This window comes from Xenopus tropicalis, chromosome 7, assembly GCF_000004195.4.
Source record: "Xenopus tropicalis strain Nigerian chromosome 7, UCB_Xtro_10.0, whole genome shotgun sequence".
Classification (NCBI taxonomy): domain Eukaryota; kingdom Metazoa; phylum Chordata; class Amphibia; order Anura; family Pipidae; genus Xenopus; species Xenopus tropicalis.
In genome coordinates this window covers 101,772,852-101,795,199 of record NC_030683.2, presented here as the reverse complement: position 1 = coordinate 101,795,199, position 22,348 = coordinate 101,772,852, and the positions used below count along the sequence as shown (strand labels likewise).

At 41.1% G+C, this 22,348-nt stretch overlaps 1 protein-coding gene across 2 annotated transcripts in view; it reads left to right on the top strand.

Annotated features, from left to right (window-relative positions):
- Positions 1-8,122: 8,122 nt before the first annotated feature.
- Positions 8,123-22,348, top strand: part of arhgef16 (Rho guanine nucleotide exchange factor 16) — a 52,469-nt gene continuing 38,243 nt past the window's right edge. Inside the window, exon 1 of one of the 2 annotated variants that reach the window (XM_012966640.3) lies at positions 8,123-8,256. The gene's annotated coding sequence lies outside the window, so the exon portion shown is untranslated. Of the gene's footprint in view, positions 8,257-8,717; positions 9,003-22,348 lie in introns of those variants that run through there. The other variant, XM_012966639.3, reaches the window with a different exon arrangement.

Here is a 22,348-nt window from a genome sequence, read left to right as displayed (position 1 = left end):
TGTGCTTGTATTGCCATTGAGGTTTTGTACATACATGTTAAGTGATTACAATGATGTGTGGTCTTCTAAATAGCTGGAATACTTAAGTACGTATTCGGCATGGCGTGCCTCTATTATCTCTGCATTCCACTGTTCTTGCTGTTGTTTAAAGAACACATTCAGAACAACTGAAGAGAAATCTCCTTTTATGATTGATATGTACACGCACCCAAACAGAGATATACTGCAACTGTACTAAAAGGACACACTACTAAAAATAATGTCTATAATATAGTGAGCACAGAAGTGTTGTGGAATGTGGTTTAACTTACATTGTAAAACCATTGCTCCTTTCTTGCCTGAATTATTTCCTAACCCCCATATGTAATAAAAGGCACTATGTTGGCCCAGGAGCAGTAACCCACAGCAACCAATAAGATGTTTGCTTTTAAGCAGGTGACCAGTAAATTCTACCTGCTGATTGTTGCTATGAGTTACTGCTCCTGGGCATATTCGGCATGGCGTGCCTCCTGTGGAGGTGCTGCTTGCTTTTAGAGCATAGTTTTTCTGCTTTACCGTTGATATCTCAGCTGTCTTTGTGAAAGGGCATTTTGTCACAAATATTTTGAGCAAGACCAGCTTAAAGTGGCCTGTGACATAAGCCCCCATTGTCTTGCTCAGCCACTGGAGTCAGGTCAAATTAACCACATATTTTGAATGGGTAAATATTTAGCATTTAGTGGCTGAAGCTTACAGTGGGCATAAAATTACTCTTTCTGCATATTTCTTTTAATATAGAATAGTCTCAGCTAAGCAATTATAATGACAGAGGGGGTACCCAGGCCCATACTAGCGTTTAAAATAGGCCCTGGCTTTTCAAGTACACAGAGGCCCTAACACCCCCCCCCCCCCTCGCTAGCCCAATAAATAGTCATTGTCTATGGCATCTTACAGCAGCCCCTCTGGCATTTGCCAGAAGCTACAGATTGCCAGTCTCAGCCTGGAGGTGCCTAACAGTTGGCAGCGCCAAACTGGGATTGAAAACAGACCCTGGCACACAGAGGCCCACATAGCACCCCCCCCCCCCCACTAGCCAATAAATAGTGACTGTCTATGGCATCTTACAGCAGCCCCCCTGGCTTTTGCCAGAAGCTACAGATTGCCAGTCTCAGCCTGGAGGTGCCTAACAGTTGGCAGGGCCAAACTGGGATTGAAAACAGACCCTAGCAGACAGAGACCTACATAGCACCCCCCCCCCCCCCCCCCACTAGCCAATAAATAGTGACTGTCTATGGCATCTTACAGCAGCCCCCCTGGCCACTGATTGCCCATTCGGGCATGGTGGCCCCCAATGATTATACCTTTGTTTCTCCTTTAACAGAATTTTACAGAGGGGCTGACTGCGTTGCAGTGATTTGATCTCATTACATCTAGCCATGTAAGTGAAGATGAAGAGAGCTGAGAGGTGGAAACTGTGCTCAGAGCCCATGAAGAAATTGTTATGCTTTCAGTTTCACTGAATTTAGATTCAATAATACTCCATCTTGCTGTATACAAAATAAACCTTAGCATCTGGGAACTGAATTTTGCATTATTGCCCCTATATCTTCAATCTGTTTTGGGTTTCTTACAGTGTTTTTGGCCCATGTTTGAATACAGAATTGAAAGTTCTGGGAAATAATATTACATTACAAAAGGCATTAGCAGTGTTGCGCATGTTGTCGCAGTCTGCTGTGGGAACCCGGATACACCCGAAGTCCGAATAGCTCAAGGGTAGGTGCTATTGCCTAGGATTCAGCAGAAGCTGGATGGTGCCCAGTGAATTGAATGCAAATGCTGTTTCAAACACATGCTCTGGAAGTGAGGTAACTGTTGTCAAAATGTAGGTGCATATTATACCAGAATTAGGCATAACTGTATACTGTATAATCATAAAATAAAAATTGTACTTTTTTCACTACACTTGCTTTTGTAAATGATCCTTATAATGTTGCAATGAATTGACTGTATTGCTTATTTAGGGAAGCATAATAATGGTATACTTTTTATTTCTAAATTACACTGTTTACATAGTTAATAATTCACTCTTCTATTTAAAATGTTATTCTTGAACCAACAAATGTATTTTTTTTTGTTTTAATATCAGTGCGTAGGCGCCATCTCAGTGCATTGTGTAAGTCTGAGCTTTCAGAAGGAGCCAGTGCTGCACATTAGAACTGCTTTCAGGTAACCTATTGTTTCTCCTACTCCCATGTAACTAGAGGAGTCCCAAGCCAGACTTAGATTTCTTACTAGTGAGTGCTATTCTGATATCTACAGGGAGCTGCTATCTATATCAATCCAACTTGCAGCGCAGCAGTAAAGTGTGACTGAAGTTTATCAGAGCGTGGCACCCTGGGAAATTTCACGTGGCACCTTGGGAAATGAAGAATATGGCTAGCCCCATGTGAAATTTCAAAATTAAATATAAAAAAATCTGTGTTTTTTTTTAAAAAAGGATTTCATTTCTGCTGGAGAAGCTCTATTAACTGAAGTGTCTTGAAAAAACATGTTTTCCCATGACAGTATTCCTTTACTCACACACATATATATACAGTATATACAGTATATATATATATATAAGCTCACAAAGGACCTGAATGGGTATATGCTGAGATTTATTCAGGCAGTTACCAGGGGTGGCATTTACCACCCTTAGTAAAGTGCCCCCTATAGTAAGTTTTTTCACTTTGCCTTATGACAAAAATGGCACTGCTCCTTGCCCTTTACATACATCAATCATTTTAGGAAGGGATTGGCCTGTTACCCCAACCTGACACAGCCTTCTCTCTCTCCTACTAATATTACTACTAACCCCCCAATCTGATCTCTGCAACCAATGTCAGACAGCACAATTCTAATGATCAATATTTTCAACCGCACAGTGTCATGTTAACAAGTGATGCACCATTATATCTAGTGTTCACATAAGCCCCTTTCTCCGTCAAAAGACAACTCAACCACTGTATCTGCTTGGGTCAATTCAGGCCCTGGAAAAGCAATGGTAGGTTGCAGGCTAAAACCTAGTTTTTTGCCAGGGATGTCTATTTTTCCCTAATCCTTTCTGCTTGTTAGAAGATTCTACTGACCAGTTATTACTTATGGAATTTCCTGCTGAGCAAGTCTGAAAAATGCTTTGTATAAAAGTTTGTCTGGATAATGTGGTCTCTGGGGTCATCATTACTGATAAATAAATAATGTAGCTTTTTCCGCAGAATGATATATGCCCATATTTATTACCAACATTTAAAGGCAGCACAGTAAACAAGCTGTATGGGCAGATAAGCTCTATTTGTCCCTTAGCTAAAAAATTTAAGTGTGGGAATATAGTTTTCTGTTACATTGAACTCTGTGGCCTGGACTAAAAGGATTAAATGACATCCCCAAGTGAGGAGAAAAACATAACATGCAAGGTAGGATTTACTGTATAGTGTTTCCTTTAATAGAAAGATAGGATTTCCTTCCCATCAGAGATAATTGTAGAGCTGCAGGGGGTGGCTCTACCGGCCATGGAATGCCAAGCACGACCAAAGATAAATGCATGGAGGTGGCACTGATGGGTGTCTATGAAAAGAGAGGGAGTGGCACAGTTTTCTCACACTGGGTGGGAGACAAGGAATGTTTTAGATCAGACATTGCAAGGGTGGACCCAGGGTGTCAGGGTGTAAGGTAATTTATATGGAATCACTGTAATGAATAGCAAGTACTACTCTGTCATGCCAAGGAATTATTGCCCGAGGTGCATGGGAGGGGAACCTCTATAGAGATATTATGTTGGTTTGTATTCAGAAGGGTTTCACTTGTGTATTAAGATTTGCATGACACGCTGATATTCTGACTCCTGGCAGGGTTTGTTTACCTGCTTGGAGACTGTTTTGAGGAATTAAGGCACAGCTAAAGGGGATTCACAGGGGGTATATTAAAGGGCTGTCAAAAGCCTCTGAGCTCCCCTGCTGAATTGAACCAGGTGGGAAGTCAGGTGGACTTGCCTGGCTCTGTATTTAGACACTGGCTATGTTGTTATAAAAGGGCTTGTGCCTCCTTCTTCTTGTTGTACAATGTCTCTAATGTAGCTTAAAACCAGTTCTTGGCCAGTCCTGGGAGACATTATGATGTTATTCCATGTGAAGCATAAATGCTTTATCTACAGCATGAACTAGTTCAAGTGGCAATGTATTAAGTGTATTTATTTTGGCAGAAGTGTGATCTCATCACCTGACATTGATATTTATATTGTTATGTAATTGAGCACTGCCAACCATTTTCTCTTCCTGTACACAAGCAATAGCAGTATAAGTTTCCTAGTAGCTGGTCAGCTCCAGAATATAGGAGAGTCCAAGCACTGGCACTTTGGTGCCTCTACCAGCTGGTCAATGCAACAGTGCGGGACATGTTTCTTGCGCTAAAATATGTGCAAACTACCAACAAAAAGACACATAACTCATCCCTGAATGTGGTGATAATACCAGCATTCCCACAATTGGCTGTGTCAGTACATGCAACAGATTTGCAGTGGAAGGATTATGAGCAATCCAAAACATTTTTCCCATAATTGGCATCAGGTTTGACTTTGTGTTGGTGCAGTGAGAAAAATTTCCCACATTTTGCATTTACACTGAAATTCTAGAAAAAAGTAATAATATGGGTAAAAGCATGGTGATTTGTCTCCGCAACTGCAACCTGATCCTTTTTGTTTCAAGTGAAAAAATGGTACAGGTATGGGACCTGTTATCCAGAATGCTTGGGACCTGGGGTTTTCTAGATAAGGGGTCTTTCTGTAATTTGGATTTTCTACCTACTTAAGTCTACTTAAAAAACAGTAATTAAACCCAGTAGGACAGTTTTTGCTCCATTAAAATTTCATTATATCTTAGTTGGGATCAAGTACAAGGCAAAGTTTTATTATTCCAGAGAAAAGGGAAACCATTCTAAAAATGTGAATTATTTGATTACAATGGAATCCATTCTGGATAATGGGTTTCTGGATAAGGGGTTCGATACAGTACTGCAACTGATTCAGTTATTACCTATTTTTCCATTTATTGGTATTAATAAAACACAAAAATGACCTGCCCACGTTAGACTGGCCCTGAGCCCCATGGCACCCAAGAGTATTTACAGAATGAAAGACCTTTAGCTTTTATTAAACTACATCTGTTGCCATTCTCTGTCAGCCTGAGGTGGGTTAGAATTGTAGTTTGGCCACAACTGATATAGGTTCAATAACTCACTACACTTACAGCACTGTTCCTTCCTGACAGAACATGTGGTTTTCAGGCACTTTAATAAAACAACAAATGGAGTTAAATAGCTCTCTCCAGAGCAACAGATGTGCATATCTTCCCGCCAATGTAACCCCTACCTAATACTGTACAGCTATTGGGCATTTTCTCTGCCGCAGCAACAAACAGCAGCAGTCAAAACACAATGACCCTGTCTGTCCTGTCATTCCTCCTGTTAGTAAATTGAAAGCTGACATATTTGCACCAAGGCCCACCTGACCCTGCTCCCTGTATCAGTCAGGGCACTTTCCATTAATAATATTAATAGCAGTGACAGGCGCACAGGGTTACTGACCACAAGGCACCTATAAAGTATTTAATAAGCATGGCCAGACAAGAGTAAGATTTCATCTCTTTAATACCTTTGTTTCAGATCAACCCTTCAAAATGCTTATAAGAAAGGCTGACTTGATCATCATTTTAACTGGGGTTACATACAAACAAGTTCTGAAGGGATCCACTAAATCACTGCTGACAGAAAAATGGTTGGATGAATTTCTCATTTCAAACTAGGCATGCACCAAAACAACTATTTTTGGATCCGGCCGAACCCTGAATCCTTTGTGAAGGATTCAGACAAATAGCAAACCAAAAAAAAATTCAGTTTCCGTGTTTATGTGACAAAAAATCATGTTATTTTAAAGGAGACATATTGGATAAATGGGAAACATGCTAATTTTGTAGGCAATTATGAATAATATACGGTGCCGGTTTCCCTTTGTGCTAAAAATTAATCCTCTCTGTTAAAATGGCCCTTTATTGGAGCCCCCTATAGATCCTATTACTTCTCCATCCAGTGTGAAATGAAGAGTGGGCGTGTCCTAACAGTAGGAGGGGGAGAGCCAATCACAGCCCTGCACTCCCACAAGCACAGACAGGCTTCAGGTCAGCCTAGCTGCTGATTGGTTCCTATCCTATAATGCAGTGTACGGAGGGCCGCTGGCTCCCCTGTACATCCAGAGAATTCAGCCAGCAGGAAGTGGAACTGATGGGCGGGGCTAGTGGGGTTTTGGTGGAATTTCTCAATAAATCAGTCAGAAACACAACTTTTTAAAGCACAATCCTTCTATATCTAGAGGAGTATAATTCACTGGTACATTCATAATTTTTATAAGATATGTCTCCTTTAAGGATTTGGTTTGGCCAGAGCCATGCATTCAGCCAAATCCTGCTGAAATCCCAAACCTAATCCTGGATTCAGTGCATCCGTTTTTTTTTTTTTTTTAAACCTCTGGACCGTTGTTATAAAATGCATGTAGTTCACTACCCCTTGGAGGCAAAAAATAAAATGTATAACTGTTTCCATGGGGCAAATCACACTGTCTGCAAACAGCATAGCCCAGGCTACAACTCATTTGTACATTATTGATCTATATAAAAGTGTTGGGTGTTCCTGTTTGTTTTGCCCTGTGCAATTTTTAGTGCATTAATACACATAGGCACAATGCTGCAGTACAGCAACATAGGGAAGACTGGGCTCCTGCAGTGAAATATATACCCGTCCCTGGATACATAAACACCTGGGTGTAGGCGCACTAATGCACCACAACTGCATCTCAAAGGCATGAATCTTACACCCGCGTGTATGAGCCCTAACAGGTCTCTCCCTAAAATAACCAGCACCTATAAAACCCACATAGTGCAAAGCCAGTAATTAGTTGAGATGTGTACAGCATGACTACATACCAGCACTGATTAGTAATTAGCCATGGTTGCTTGCTGGTATTTAAATGTTTTGTTCTAAATGAGCTGCAACAGGTATCCGCTATGTGATTCAACAGATAAGGAACAGTAATGTTGTTTACTTATTTGGGTTACAGAATATATATTTAATGGATTTGCCATCAGTTTTCTGCTATAATGTTGTGCTTCATTTAGATACAAAACCCCACTCTGAGCATCTCCTGTGGCTGCGCCTCACGTAAAGGGGTGGCTTGTAAAATTTTAGTTTGTTATAGAATGTCCTATTCCTAGCATTTACTTCTTATTATTAAACTTTCTATTCAGTCCCTCTCCTTTTCATATTCCGGTCTCTCATTTAAACCACTGCCCAGTTGCTAGGGTAAGATCCTAGCAACTATATAGCAGCTGAAAATTCAAAGTAGAGAGCTGCTGAACAAAAAGCTAAATAAGGTAAAAACCTCAAATAATAAAAAATGAAGGCCAATTGCAAATGGTCTCAGAACATCAATGTCTTCATCATACTAATAGTTAATTTAATGGTAAACAGTATAATAATATTGTTTTGCTTTTCTTTCTTGAAGCCACAATGTGCAAGAAATACAGTATGTGCTATGGTTCAACTCTGAATTAACTTGCAGAATGTTATAGTTGGACTTATTAGATACACCAATTTAAATGGTTGTTATATTTTATTTATTATAGATATTTATATAAATGAAATGCAAATTGCTCGCCATAATAAATGGGCAAATTGGTCCATTCGCTCGGTATTTCCCCTTTGAACACAAGCTTTTAAGGAAAAGTTAGGAAGGAGTCTAACTAAATGAGGTTCAGAATTCCGCAGATGGGTGCAGCCCAAATGAGGGGATGGGTGCTGTTCCAGATGTGCTACTCAAGAGAAAATAGAATAAAATATGGAAATTCTGTGCAAATTTCCTCAGGTAGTGATAAATGAGCATGGTCAGTGTTTTTTCCTTGTGTAATTATTCCTCCCACAGAGCTGCCAGTAGCCTTATGTGATGGCTCAGATGCCTTTGTAACATGCCCTCTTTGCCAGTGCTTGGAATATCATAGACAAGACCCTCACCCTATAAATGCAGGAGTTTACAGTGTGAGGGGACACTGCAGGCAGGTTGAGCCCATCAGCCACATGAAGCAGAAGGGAATAACATCCCACACCCTTTCACCCTATGGCACCCTTATAGCCTCCCTCCCTGCAGCAATCAGAGGATATGGCTGAGACAAAGTGAATCTGCTTAATGGAAAAAGCCAGGCAAGCGAATTTGTATTACACTATCCCCCTAAAACTATATATTGGCCTTAAATAGCACTAAAAATACTTCTATGCATTTGGTTTGTTAAAAAAAAAAATCAGCGACTATCCTTAAAGCCATGCATCTCACCAACACCTGAAAGCTACATTTGTAGCACAGCAAACGCTGGAGGGAATCGGTTTATATATATATATATATATATAGTTTGTGCTATTCCCCCTTTTTTTAAATAGACCCCCAGCCTATATGAACTGTCAGGGGTCCCTCTTATCTATCTGACACAGCAAGTTTAATATTTTCCACTTAAACCTGCTACAACACGTATATGCCAAACCTATTCCAGCCAGTGATACTCCATACAACTATAGCGCTAAACAAATGAGCGCTAATGTAATACCCCAGCAGCTGAGATTGGGCGGGCTAGCCCAGCCACTGAGCCCCAGTACCAGACAGGCACAAACCGGGCCATTCTAGTTCAGCAGCAGCAGAGCGGCGGCCCTGCCCCTGGGAAGGAGAGCAGCATTGTCCCACACACACCTGGCTGATGTCAGCGCTGGGATGGGGCAGAGCCGGGGAGGGAGAACACTCCGGGAGACAGGAAGTGGGGAGGGAAGAGACAAGAGAAAGGGAGCTGAGTGGCGAGAAGTAAGTCGCTGGGACAGCGCCGCAATGCTACTGCCTGAGAAGCAGCGAAGCATGTACTGATCGCTTCCCACTGGGGATCCTGCCACCTACTACCCGCCAGGTGAGCTTCAGCCTTCCATTCACCCTTTCATCTCAGTAGGTACAGGCTGCAGCCGCTGCGACTGCAACTTTACTGCACTGTGCGATTGCTTCTCCGCTCAGCAACTTTCCCAAGCGTTATAACGCTCAGCAGCGGCAAATATAGGGTGAGATGAACTGCTTTGGTGTCCCGCAAAAGTTGGGTTTTCTAAAAGAAAATCGGAGCTGCGGCCGATCTGCTCCAAGGAATCGCTTTTGGTTTTAATTAGTGAGGGATTACGCAAGCCTTGTCACTGGGCAGCAGGGCTGCACTCAATAGGGCAGATAAGTGTTGCACATACTCTCTGCTACTGGAGCTGCAGTCCTGCTGGACGCAGCTTCTTATCTAACTGAGGGCATGGAGGCTGGCTTAGCTTGGGGGGGCAACACTGAAATAACATTTGGCCCAATGTATAAAGAAAATATAACTCAAAGCAATATTCCTAGATACATTCACTTGGTTTTAAAGAGATACTGATACCAGAAATTAAAACCATTTTTTACATGCATCATAACATTGTCTTTGTATGCTATTTATAGTTTTGCTTTAAAAGTATTTGCCCAATGCCTTTATATTTCCTATCTTTTTTTTTTTTTTTTTTTTTAATTTTTAAACATTTTATTGAAGTTTTGCAATAAACATGTAGGATGAATAATGACAAATGATTTAAATATAGGTTGTACAACAATAGTCACATTCGACAGTTTGTCCTTCAAAAAAATAAGTAATTTAAATAGAGAAAAACAAAAACAAATTAACTAACTTTGCCCAGTGGATAAACTATAAAAAGAAAAGAAAAGTTTCCGAGAGAGCAAAATCAAGGATAATTTTGCTTATAAGTTTGTGAATTATTGAAATAAATCTATATATGCAGCATTTTATAAATCTGATCCTTATTACTTATATCTATAGCATTAAAGAAAATGACCATGTATTTTTAAAAGGGATCCTGGATTTAGGTTCACTTGTTTTTGCTTTGATGGCCCCTTGCCAGCTAAACTGAGTAAGATAAGAAATAATTTCTGTTATAGGAGGGGTTTCCTCTTTTAACCAATAATAAAATAATGCTTTTTTAGAGGCAGCCATAAACAAAAATAATAATTTATCAATTTGTTGTGCTATATTTCCTATCTGATCCCCGATGTTCATCTATGAGTGGCTGCCATATTTGTGCAGCAGTAGCATTAGAAGCTGTAACAGTTTGAGAAGGAACAGACAGGTTGGCAAAACAGTCAGGTTTAGGGACTTCAAGTAACAATAACAAAAGCAGAGTTATCAGTGAAAAATGATCAACATGACCTATAAGGAACTTTTACTGTACATTCATATTTTGAAGAGTAGTTTTTATGTCTTTATTTGCCAAAGAAACAATGCAGCTGAAATCAGCCTTGCATGCTTCTGCCTTCTGCTACATTGTATCAGGAGTCGGAACAACCAAGGCCTAGAAGTGGAGGGCTTTGTTGTGAAGGAACCACAATAGTTTTAGTTCAGCAACAGCAGGAGAGTAAAGGTGGCCATACACGAGGCGATTTCGCTCGTTGTGCGATGAACGATTATATCGACAAACGATCGTATGGCGATCGAGTTCCCATACGATATGCCATCCACGGGCAACGATAATTCGGGAAAGATTTTGTCGCATCATTATCGTAAAATACCTACGATCGTACATCTACGTACGATCGATGTCGTTGCTGGCAATCGTGACATGCGCAGAGAACAATCGTTGAAAGACAAATGTCTGACACTCACACCAACTGGCAGATTTTATCGTTAAACGACCAAAATTTTTAAACCTGGCCGATCGATTTTGGGGACGATAATGTCGGCTCGTTTAGTGGGCCGACGATCGTTCGTACACCACCAACTATACGATAACTTAACGATAGCATCGGATCGTTCGGGAATCGGTCGTTTGTAAGTAAAAAATCGGTCCGTGTATGGCCACCTTTACAGGTTGGCTATTGAAGACCTGCTTGACCAACTGTGTGTACATTATTCTCCTGTATTTGTTTGCATTTTATTTGCTAGGTGTTGCTTTGGTTAGATACCTGTAGCATGTCATGTGTAAGTTGTCATACGGGATAGATGTGGTGAAAAAAGACACTGTAAGGCCCCAGTGTAAGATTTGGGTGCCATTTTTTTATGAATCTGCCACAACTAATATTACAATACAGTTCTATTATCTCTCCCTTCCTCAGTTTCACTGGGCCTTTAAAAGCATCTAGGTGCCGGTGTGACTACCCTTGTTGTGTCCCAGAAGCCTTTTTTGGCCATCTGTGGTTTTAAAGGGACCTGTCATTCAGACATAAAAATTTGTACATTGAAAACTAAGTATAAATCTAAAATTCTTTTTTTTAACACATTCAACCCATTATAAAACTATTTAAAGATCCCAGCTTTCAATCATATATTGCCAGCTCCGCCTCTATGCCTTAGGCATACAGGTGGGGCAGACAATTACTTTCACTTTCCATTCAGCACTTCTCACTTCCCTCCCTCCTCCTCATCTAATTGTGTAGCCTATGCATGGGCGTGTACATCGGGTCCACCATTCTGGCACATAAAGATTTTGGGGGTGAAACAAAGCTGTGCCTACAAAATAGTGCCTGCCTGCTTGCTGTAATTGTGAATTGAATGACTGAAGGAAATAATTAAAATAATTTATATAGTGTAAGTAAAGTTTATTTTACTTGACAAACACAATAGAAAAGAATTTGGAATTATTTCTTTGGCTAAAAGGTCCCCTTTAAGAAAAACTAACCCTAATGTCCCATGGACTCCTTTCTTGTCCGTTCACTGCTTCTTAGTTCCAGTGTAGCCGCCCCTGAGCATGTGACTAATCAGACACCACTGAACTTTCACTTCCCACGTATGCACCCTGGGACCACTTGATCACTGGGTTCCTATGCAGAAACATCAGCAATGACCCATGCAGTGGCGTAACTATAGAGAAAGCAGACCCAGTGGTTGCAGGGGGGCCCAACTGTGGGGTCTGCTTCCTCTATAGAATTGAAAAAATCCGGTGGGTATTGGCCGGGGGTCCAAGTAGGGAGAGGTGTGTGCTGGACCCTTCCAAACTTTATTTTGCATGGGGCTGGCGCACCCTAGTTACACCACAGTATTAGATTTCTCTACACCTATGAGCTAAGCAGAATCCATTTAGACAAAAAAAAACATCATAAAAGTTTATGGAGGAGCCAAATAAGGGCTAAAGCTGGCCATACACGTGGCGATCTAACGATGTTTTGTGCGACCATCGGTCGCACGAAACATCATCAGATCCGCCACACACAGTCAGGGCTGAAACAGCAGATAAGGAGGTAGAAACAATAGAATTTCTACCTCCTTCTGCCGATTCAGCCCTGACGGCAGATTTTGGTCAGGCGCCTTCTATGGCGCCCGATCAAAATTTTCTAACCTGGCCAATCGGCGAGTCGTCCGATATCAGCAGCTTCCTGCGATATCGGTCGACTCGCCAACATGCCATTCACGCACCGAATATCGTACGAAACGAGGTTTCGTACGATAGTATCGGTGCGTGTATGGCCAGCTTAAGATTGGCTATTAGGCAGCCTCTATGCACACTATCAGCTTACAGGAGGCTTTATTTGGTAGTAAATCTTGTTTTTATTCAACCAAAACTTGCCCCCAAGTCAGGAATTCAAAAATAACTCCCTGGTTTGGGGGCACTGAGAGCAACATCCAAAGGGTTGGTGAGCAACATGTTGCCCCTGAGCCACTGGTTGGGGATCACTGTGTTACTTATTCCATGAGAAAGTCCTATGTGCTGTTGTGATCTCATTATTGTTAGCTGCCATCTCTGCTAGTGCCCAGGCGCTTCATAGTGCTGCTTGGCAGAGCTACCTGTGGAACCAGCAAGCAGTGATTGCAGAATCTGGGAGCCCACTGCTAGGGCTGCTGTACAGCTTGAATATACACCAGCACTGTGCAGTGCATTCTTAGCAGCAGAAGGCACTAATAGGCTTATTTATCAATAATAGAGTTTGTTTTTCTAAATCGAATAAACTCAAGAATGCTTGCTTGTTTATTAATAATGAAAACATGTTCAAATAAAAAACTTGAATACCTTGAATCTTTCAAGTTTACAAACTGGAGCTTAAAATATGGCTTGAGTTTGCCTACGACAACTTCTTTTGGCCTCTAGAAACTCACAAACTTTTAGATGGCGAAGTTTTACATTTGAGTTACAACTCAAATTGTGCAAGTCTTACTGTTAAAAAAAACTTGAATCTGTTTCCTATAATCATGGGTTTGGATAGATCGAATTTGCTGGTCTGCAGGGAGGTAGGTGGGGGTGCAACCCCTTGTCACTTATGTCAGGAACTGGTTGAAAGGCATGGCTAGTGGATTTTCAGTTCTAGCAACTATACAGTCAATAATCCCCACACTAATCAGTGGACCTCCAGCCCAGTAATATACAGCATGATTGGCTAAGTGCCTAACTTTGTGTGCGGCCTGCTCCCTACCCTTATTAATAGGAATCTCCACCCAACAACTGCTTTTGTAAATGTAATTGCTATTGAAAGCTTGAAAGTTTTCTGCTCTTGGTTCTGAAACCTGGCAATGGACTGACTTCTGCTACATCATTTCAAGAGTCAGAACCAGAGAGGAAAACAAAGCAGCAAGCTTTCAGTTGTGACTATATGATATGTAAATAAGCACAGACTCATGCATTCTTGTAAATCCCCTGCCTATGTCTGTTGCACTACAGTGTTAATTGGCTGTTCATCTGTCAGTAGAGTGTCATTGTCATGCCAAACGGAGGGCTGGCAAGTTGTGACAGCATAGAAAGGCAATAGTTGACTGGCTGTTTTGCTGTAATATTGGTGACCCCTCCTGCATGGGGTTGGGTACATGTTGAATTCAAGCAAAGTGGTCAGGATTCGGATAGTAAAGCCCTGATCTCACCGTGTGGTGGTCCAAGTGTAGCTTGCAGTGAGAGGCAGGTTACGCTACTCTTGAATTTGGTGCACCCAGTGATGGGCGAATGCTGTTCATTTCACTGGCTACAGGTAGTGATGAGCGAATCTGTTCCGTTTCGCTTCGCCGAAAAATTCGCGAATCTTTGAAAAGATCCGCGAAACGGCGAAAAATTCGCGAAACGGTGAAAATGTCGTGCGACAAAAAAAATTGTCGCCCGCGGCTATTATTTTGTCGCACGGCTATTGTTTCGTCTCCCGCGGCTATTGTTTTGTCGCGCGGCTATTATTTCGTCGCGCGCGGCTCTTGTTTCGTCGCACGGCTATTATTTCGTCGCACGGCTATTGTTTCGTCGCGCGCGGCTATTGTTTCGTCGCCCGCGGCTATTGTTTCGTCGCCCGCGGCTATTGTTTCGTCGCGCGCGGCTATTGTTTCGTCGCGCGCGGCTATTGTTTCGTCGCGCGCGGCTATTATTTCGTCGCCCGCGGCTATTATTTCGTCGCCCGCAGCTATTATTTCGTCGCGCGGCTCTTGTTTCGTCGCCCGCGGCTATTATTTTGTCGCGCGCTATTGTTTCGTCGCCCGCGGCTACTATTTTGTCGCCCGCGACTATTATTTTTTGACGCCGGCGACAATTTTTGGACGTGCAGCGAATTTTTCCGTGGCGAAACTTTTCATCCGTTTCGCGAAACAATCCGCCAATGGCGAAATGCGGAAATTCGCCGCGAATCCATGCCTGGCGAAACTTTTCGCCCATCACTAGCTACAGGCACTAGTGGTATTGGGGTTTTTCCACTGGCCACAGCACCATTAATCTATAAGGAAGAAACTGAAGTTGTGCAACAAAAAAACATAAATGAGGCTCACATGATTATGCCCACACGCCCACACACCCACACACAAACCCGCACGACAACAAGTGCTGTAAATATCCTCTAGTCTAGTAAAAGGCAAATGTCATGCTGAAGTCTTTGTACACAGTTATTTTCCACGTATGGCTGCACCACATCATTAAAATGATTAATAAATGACCCAGTTGGCCACCTTAAAGTGAGCAATCTTACCAGGTGTGGGGAGCAATGCTTAAGTGAAATAGCTTCCTATGATATTTAGATTATGCTTGGGTGCAGTGTAAGCCCATGGCAGCTGTCTTGTTTCTTCAGTTCTTTAGCACATTGCTGCTGCAGCTCAGACACAGCGCGTATCAGAGTGATGGAGGACAAAGGCTGCAGACCTATAAATGTACCTGGTACTCCCAGGTGCATTTTTTTATGCTTGTGTTGTGCTCCAACTCTTTTTACATTTGAATGTGGCACACAGGTAAACAAAAGTTGGGAACCCCCCCAGATGAATTTAAGATAATTAGCTTGGACAGTGCCTCTATGGCTCTGGTGCTGTTATTATTATAGCCCCTGTTCCCTCTGTCCAGCTGTAATGTTTATGTCTCGAAAAATGAGATACAAAATTCCCAGGGCATTGAATGGTGCCCGCTTCTCAGTAGCGTTCCGTTGGAATGCCAGGTTGTGAGTCTGTGCAACTGGGCAGTAGTTATTTTGACTAAGGAATAAATGAAGGGTTGTGTTGGCCACCCCTCCAGTAAGCCATCCCTGAGCTATAAATTCCCCATCTGGATGGATATCCTGGCACTGTCCTGTACCTGTTGTCCTAAGTGGTAGTTTTCACTTTAAGCTAAGTCTGGAATCTGTTTGCTAAGTGGGAACAGTCTTCTTTTTGCAAGGATTAAACTTTGGTGTTTTTAATTTGATAGTTCTACACCAAATAATGTTCTGAAGGTTTCAGCCTGAGTTAATTTATGCCTTGTACTAACAGATTAGTGGAAGATTTGGGTGCAGGATACAAGCTTAAGTTAAAAGGGCAATACCTATCCGTGGGGGTACACAAGGGAAAATGAGACTAATAACCAAATACTGAAGCAGAAAACATTCTAACAGACTACTTTTCTGCTTGTGAGTCCCCCCTTCATGGGTCCCTACACAAAGAGATACAATGATACAATGTTTACCTACTTGCCTACCACTAAAATGCAGATGAGCCATTGGCTGAACCGTGTGCTAGTGGCACATACCAGCTTGATACACGCATGCGTGGCTTTAGTTGAACATCATATTGCAGGGAAAGTTAATGGCTGTGGTTTGTATGTGCAGACAATAATCCAGTAATGGTTTTGAGGTCACTCTACTCCACCCACATAATTAGGATTAGCAGAGAATAAACAGACACACAGAGCTCTTTCCTTACCTGGCCAAGTGAGGCTAATGGACCTTATCCACATCCTACTGAGTTTTGGACTTTATAAATAAATGTATAATTGTATTTCTCTTTTAATTTGCTCATAAGGGGGGACTTCTTTGTTTGGTGATACTAGATCTCTTCTTTGTGCCAGTTTCCCTTGTATTTATTTTGCTGTAATTGTACTGCACTTGTGACTAAAATTCTTCAATAGTGTCAGACTCTTAAGGGCACCTCTTATTCGGAAAAGTCTTTCCCCCCCTAGAGCTCCAGGTTGACATAGGAAATGCACCAGGCTGGGCTTTGCCTGGAGTCACTGCTAGCTAAAATGCCTCTCTGTGCATAGCCATGCCTTGGTTGTATAGATATCAAATTAGAACAAGTATTGCTATGCACAATGGGTCATCATGGCAGGCAGTGAATCCTGACAAAGCCCTGGCTGCTCGCTCCAATGCCAGTGCCCACTTGGAGGACAAGTATTGTGAGCAAAGAGCATTGGGGGAAGATGGTGCCCTTTAAATACCACAGTATTAAAGTTTCCCTGTCTGTCCCATTATTTTTGCAAAAGGTAAATAAAAGGTGGCTGACCGTATGTAAAACTATTAACTCCCATAAAATACAGTTTTAATAAACTTAAGCCATAAAATTTGACTTGGCAAAAAATATCTTTGTCTCTAAACCAAAAAGACAGAGTGAAAACTCAACCTAAAATATATAAAGAGCAATGTATTGGAGAGTTCATTGATGATGACAAAGGACTTATTTTCACTTTAAAAGACCCATTATGGGGGATATAAATAGATATGCTTAATAAACATTTATAGGTGTCAAAGCAGAGCTGTTTATTTCTTGGTGGCACGAGAGCCTACACCTACCTACACCTGCTTGTGAAATTTCTAATAGCAGCAAGCCTTCGGCATTGAGAGAGCACTGCATTCTGGGATTGTGGGTGGAGAGATGCCAAGGAATACCTTCTCAGGTGTATCACCTTTCATCTCTACCAGTACTAGCAGCTACCTTAGGCAAATATTTGCTTTTTTTTCTTTATTATAGGCAGCTTTTCATTCACAGGCCAGGGGAGCGCTGAACTAATGTATCTACTGTATCTGCAAACACCTGTTCCAGCCTTAGTTGGGTTCTGTTCCTGCTTTGTCTCTTGTCTGTTTGTTATACTTACTATATAATAACAACATATAGTGCTATGCAGTGGCTGAAATCTATTGCAGTAAAATTACAGCTAATGTGGCATTTTACACTGGATTCATGTGATTGGTCAATGCCAGGCATACAGATTTTGTCCCTTATTGGCATTATTACTTGCCATGGATTTTGTGTGAACACAGCTCGTAACATCTTCAATATTCTGAACAAAGAAACAACTGAAACAATAGTTTTCGGCAAGGCTATCCCAGTCTGGTATGATCAATCAGATACAATGGCGGTTGGCCAATGTACGACCACTTTAAATACCTTGCAGTGACATTAGCCTAGGGGACTGATTAATGGAATAACTTGACAAATTGTGCCATTCACTAGGCTTAAGATGAATACCAATTTTTTAGCTGTTTTGTCATCTACGTGCATTACAAATTGTAGAGCATTACTGTATATGTGAGAAGTGGCTTCTGAAACTAGCACGTTTAAATGGGTAGTTCAACCAAACAGCAATTAGATTTCAATAGTCACCTACAAGTTATATATGCCCCTAAGTGTGATGTATACAGTTATATTTTGCAGTTGGTCTTATTTTTTTGTGTTTTTCAGTTATTTCAGCAGCTTTCCAGTTTGGTAATTCAGAGGCCATCTGGTTGCTAGGGTTTTATTTACCCTGGCAATCAGTCATTGATTTGACTTAGAGGAATATGAATAACAGATATGTAATAAAAGTAAATATCTTAGCCTTACATAGCAAACGTTTTTGGCTGCTGGGGTCTTGGACCCCTGTATAAAAGTTGGAAAGAATCAGAAAAGGCAAATTATTAAAAAAAACTATACAAAATAAATCATTAAGACCAATTGAAAAGTTGTTAGGAATAGGACATTCTTTTTTTTTTTTTTTTTTTGAATAAACAAAACTTTATTTTTAATACTAAAAGGTAACTTAAAGTGGACCTGCCACCCAGACATAAAAAGCTGTATAGTAAAAGCCCTTTTCAAATTAAACATGAAACCCAAAGTTCTTTTTTTATTATCACATCTATACCCATTATATAAGCATTTAAAAGTCCCAGCTGTCAATCATATATTGCCTGACCCGCCTCTATGCCTTAGGTATAGGGATGGGGCAGACACTTACTTTCACTTTCAGCTCAGAACTTCTTAGATGTCACTGCACTCCTCACATTCCCCCTCCCTCCTCACCATTTAATTGTGTAACCAGTGCATGGATATGGGTATCAGGTCCCCCCACACTGGCACAGAAACAAGATTTTGGCAGGATGCACAGCTTGCCTTAATAACAGTGTCCACAAAATGGAGCCTGCCTGTTTTCTGCAATGGTGAATTCCAGTGCTGAAGGAAATAAGTTTAAAAAAATGTATATAGTGTAATTGAAGGTTATTTTGCTTGACAAACACAATAGAAAACAATTTGTAATTATTCCTTAGGGTGACAGGTCCACTTTAAATATGATACACTCCTGTAATTATAAAGCCCGCAGACCCCAGTTGTAAGTGCTGCTGCTGCTGTATGTCCATTTTGTTCAGTCGATAAATGAATGTAGGCGATTGCTGCATTTTATAAGAGGTTTAAAATATGATCAATAATTCCATTTCTGATATGGGAACAGACAAAGCTGAAACATCTGCCTCTGTTTAGTTTTGCATTAAGGAGATGTATCATTCACCCAGGGGTTATTAATTTACTTGGAACTAAGCCCAAGTCTACGTGCACCCTTCATATATTAAGGGAGAAGCATTTATCTGTCTATTCTATATCTGTGTGAATCCTCAGATAACCTTATTAAGCAGGAGCAGCTCAAAATCCCATTCGAAAAATAAAGTTTGCAAGGATATTCCAAATATGGTGCAGTTCCCATCAGGGCTTAGTTCTAAAGAAGTTGGAGGGCTGCAGTTTAAACATATCCAGCGTAAAGTGGTTAATTGTTAGTATGGTACTGAATCACTTTCTGATTCCTAGTTCATATTACAATGTACTTATATTTTCTTGAGGCCCTCTCTTATTAATCTCCCAGTCTCTTATTCACATCACTGCCTGAGTGCTAGGGGAAATTTGACCCTATCAACCAGAAATCTGCTATAAATTCCAAGCTAGAACTACTGAACAGAAAACTAAATTATTAAATAAAACATAAAAAATTACAAATAAAGATAAATTGAAAAATGTCTCTATCATTGTCTACATCATATTAAAAGTTAAGTTAAAGGTAACTCCTTTAATACTTATGTTCGTGGCATATATGATGATTCCTTCTGGGGTACAGGATGTGCTGCTTTGCTTTAATGTCTTTTCTTTATGAATGGGGCGCATGTAAACTTTTGGCAATTGGCCCCCCAAAAAAGGTGACCTGTATTACAAGGATAAACAAAACTGTGCATTAGTGACAAATGCTCTTGGGCCAGCCAGCAGTCACAGATATGCTGCCCATAGTATTATTCTGTACCAAAGAGACAACTTCCTCAGGGTCACAGATAAAAGAGGCAGAACTGCCAGAATATCATTGCAACTCTATAGAGATTTTTTGTTATTATATATACAATATATACACATATATACACATATATATGTCTGTGTATATATACAATATATACACAGACATAAAATAATAAGTGTATGTTGTTTGCTGGAGCAGGGACTGATGTGGATAAGGAATGATCTGGCTAAACATGCTAGCATTATATAAATCATTGATAGTAAAATAAACTAAATATTACAGGTCATTTCCAAGTTCTGGGAAGCTTTTCGTATTCCTGTAGCATCTTTTCAATTAAAGCTGTGAGCAAAATTCACTGCAAACGGCATACCGAGTGGCTGTTAATGATTTATGCTAGGAGCAGTCTCTTATCTTGGGAAAAAGTAATGGCAAAATTTGTGCATGGAACACTATGTTTAAAGCTGCAACCCTGTGTTTTATAGCAGTAGGGAGGAGCTTGCTACAGGGATGGTTGTCATAAAAAATAATCTAATGATTGCTGTCAAAGGAGACAGCCCTACATTATTATTACTGGTATGGAATTTAGCCAAAATGCTTGAGACCTGGGGTTTTCCAGATAAAGGGTTGTTCTCTAAATTGGATCACCATACCTTAAGGCTACTAAAAGAAATGTAGACATTAAATGAACCCAATAGAATTGTTTTGTCAACACTGATTTATGCTACATTAGTTACTATCAAGTACAAGGTACTGTTGTATTATTACAGAGAAAAAGGAATCATTTTACATTAAAATTATTTGCTTAAATGGAGATGGCCTTCCTGTAATTTAGAACTTTCTGGATATTAGGTTTCCAGATAAGGGGTGACATTCCTGTATTAACGGGTATTTTATGTACATCCATATCAGTATAGGCTACAATGTGCAAAACTGCATATCATGCTTAAATCTACTGTTAATGTCTGTCACTGTATTTACTTACAGCTAGAATTGAGAATATGCACCAGTGCCATAAGCCATAGCAACCTATTAGCTGTCTGGTTAAGGCTGATGCCACACATGGCGTAGGGCTTATTTTTTCGGCAAGCGGAAAAACGCTCCCAAAAATTCAGTCCTACGCCTGCTACTTGTGCCTGCAGCCGAATGAATGGAATACGCTCGGGTGCAGGCACATGTAGCCGATATACGCATGAAAACGCGAGAGAATGCAAAGTCTCGCGTTTTCATGCGTATATCGGCTACATGTGCCTGCACCCGAGCGTATTCCATTCATTCGGCTGCAGGCACAAGTAGCAGGCATAGGGCTGGATCTTCGGCAAGCGTTTTTGGCCATTTTATTCAAATAATTCAGAATTTTAAAACTGATTTCCTTTTTCTCTGTACAGTAATAAAACAGTACCTTGTAATTGATCCCAACTAAGATACAAATAAACCTTATTGGATGCAAAACAATCCCATAGGGTTTAATTAATGTTTTATTGATTCTTTAGTAGACTTAAGGTATGGAGATCCAAATTACGGAAAGAGCCCTTATCCGGAATACCCTTGGTCCCGAGCATTCTGGATAATGGGTCCTATACCTGTACTGAGAATTGCCTCTTCTAAAACACATGTAGAGAAAATTATCAGTAAACGATCAGCATTGTCTTTTATAGTAGCCGTGACAAGTAGCTGCTGCTAGTAGCTCTGTGTGTCTTCACCTTGTTTCGTACGATATTCGGTGCGTGTATGGCGTGTCGGCGAGTCCACCGATATCGCAGGAAGCTGCTGATATCGGTGGACTCGCCGATCGGCCAGGTTAGAAAATTTTGATTGGGCGCCATAGAAGGCGCCTGATCAAAATCTCCCTTCAGCACTGGATCCTATTGTTTCTACCTCCTTACCTGCCGATTCAGCCCTGAATGGTGTGTGGCACATCTGACGATGTTTCGTGCGACCGATGGTCGCACGAAACATCGTCAGATCGCCACATGTATGGCCAGCTTAAATGTGGCCAACGTCTTTCAAAATCCAGTCTGCTGTTTAGACATATCCCTTGAACAATAAGCTGCATTTGAGAACTTCTAGTACTGCTTGGGCCACATGACGCATCCCTGACAGTTTCCAACGGAAAGAGATATTTCGGTGACAGACTGACAGAAGCCATTCCTCCCTGTGATGGTTAAAAAGCATCACGTGCTATTAAAAGCTTTCCTGACACTTATTCAGCCTCTGCTCCATGATAATGGAAACTGCCGCTCCTGTAGTGTGGCCCCGTTTTCTGGTAACACCTCCCTATCTTGTGTCCATGATGCCTGTATTGCTTCTGAGTTTTTCATGTTCTCGGAGTCCTTCCCAAAATGCATGTTCTTTTTTGTATACAAAAGAAGAGTGAGTCTCAGTGTGCCACTAGTGCGAACCTTATATAAACATTCTTGGAAGCCTGCATTGCTGCAAAACCAGAGGCATCAGCAGCCTTATAAGTATATTATGATCAGTCTTTGTTAAAATCCTCCAGAGCAGATTGCCCCTATAGGCACGT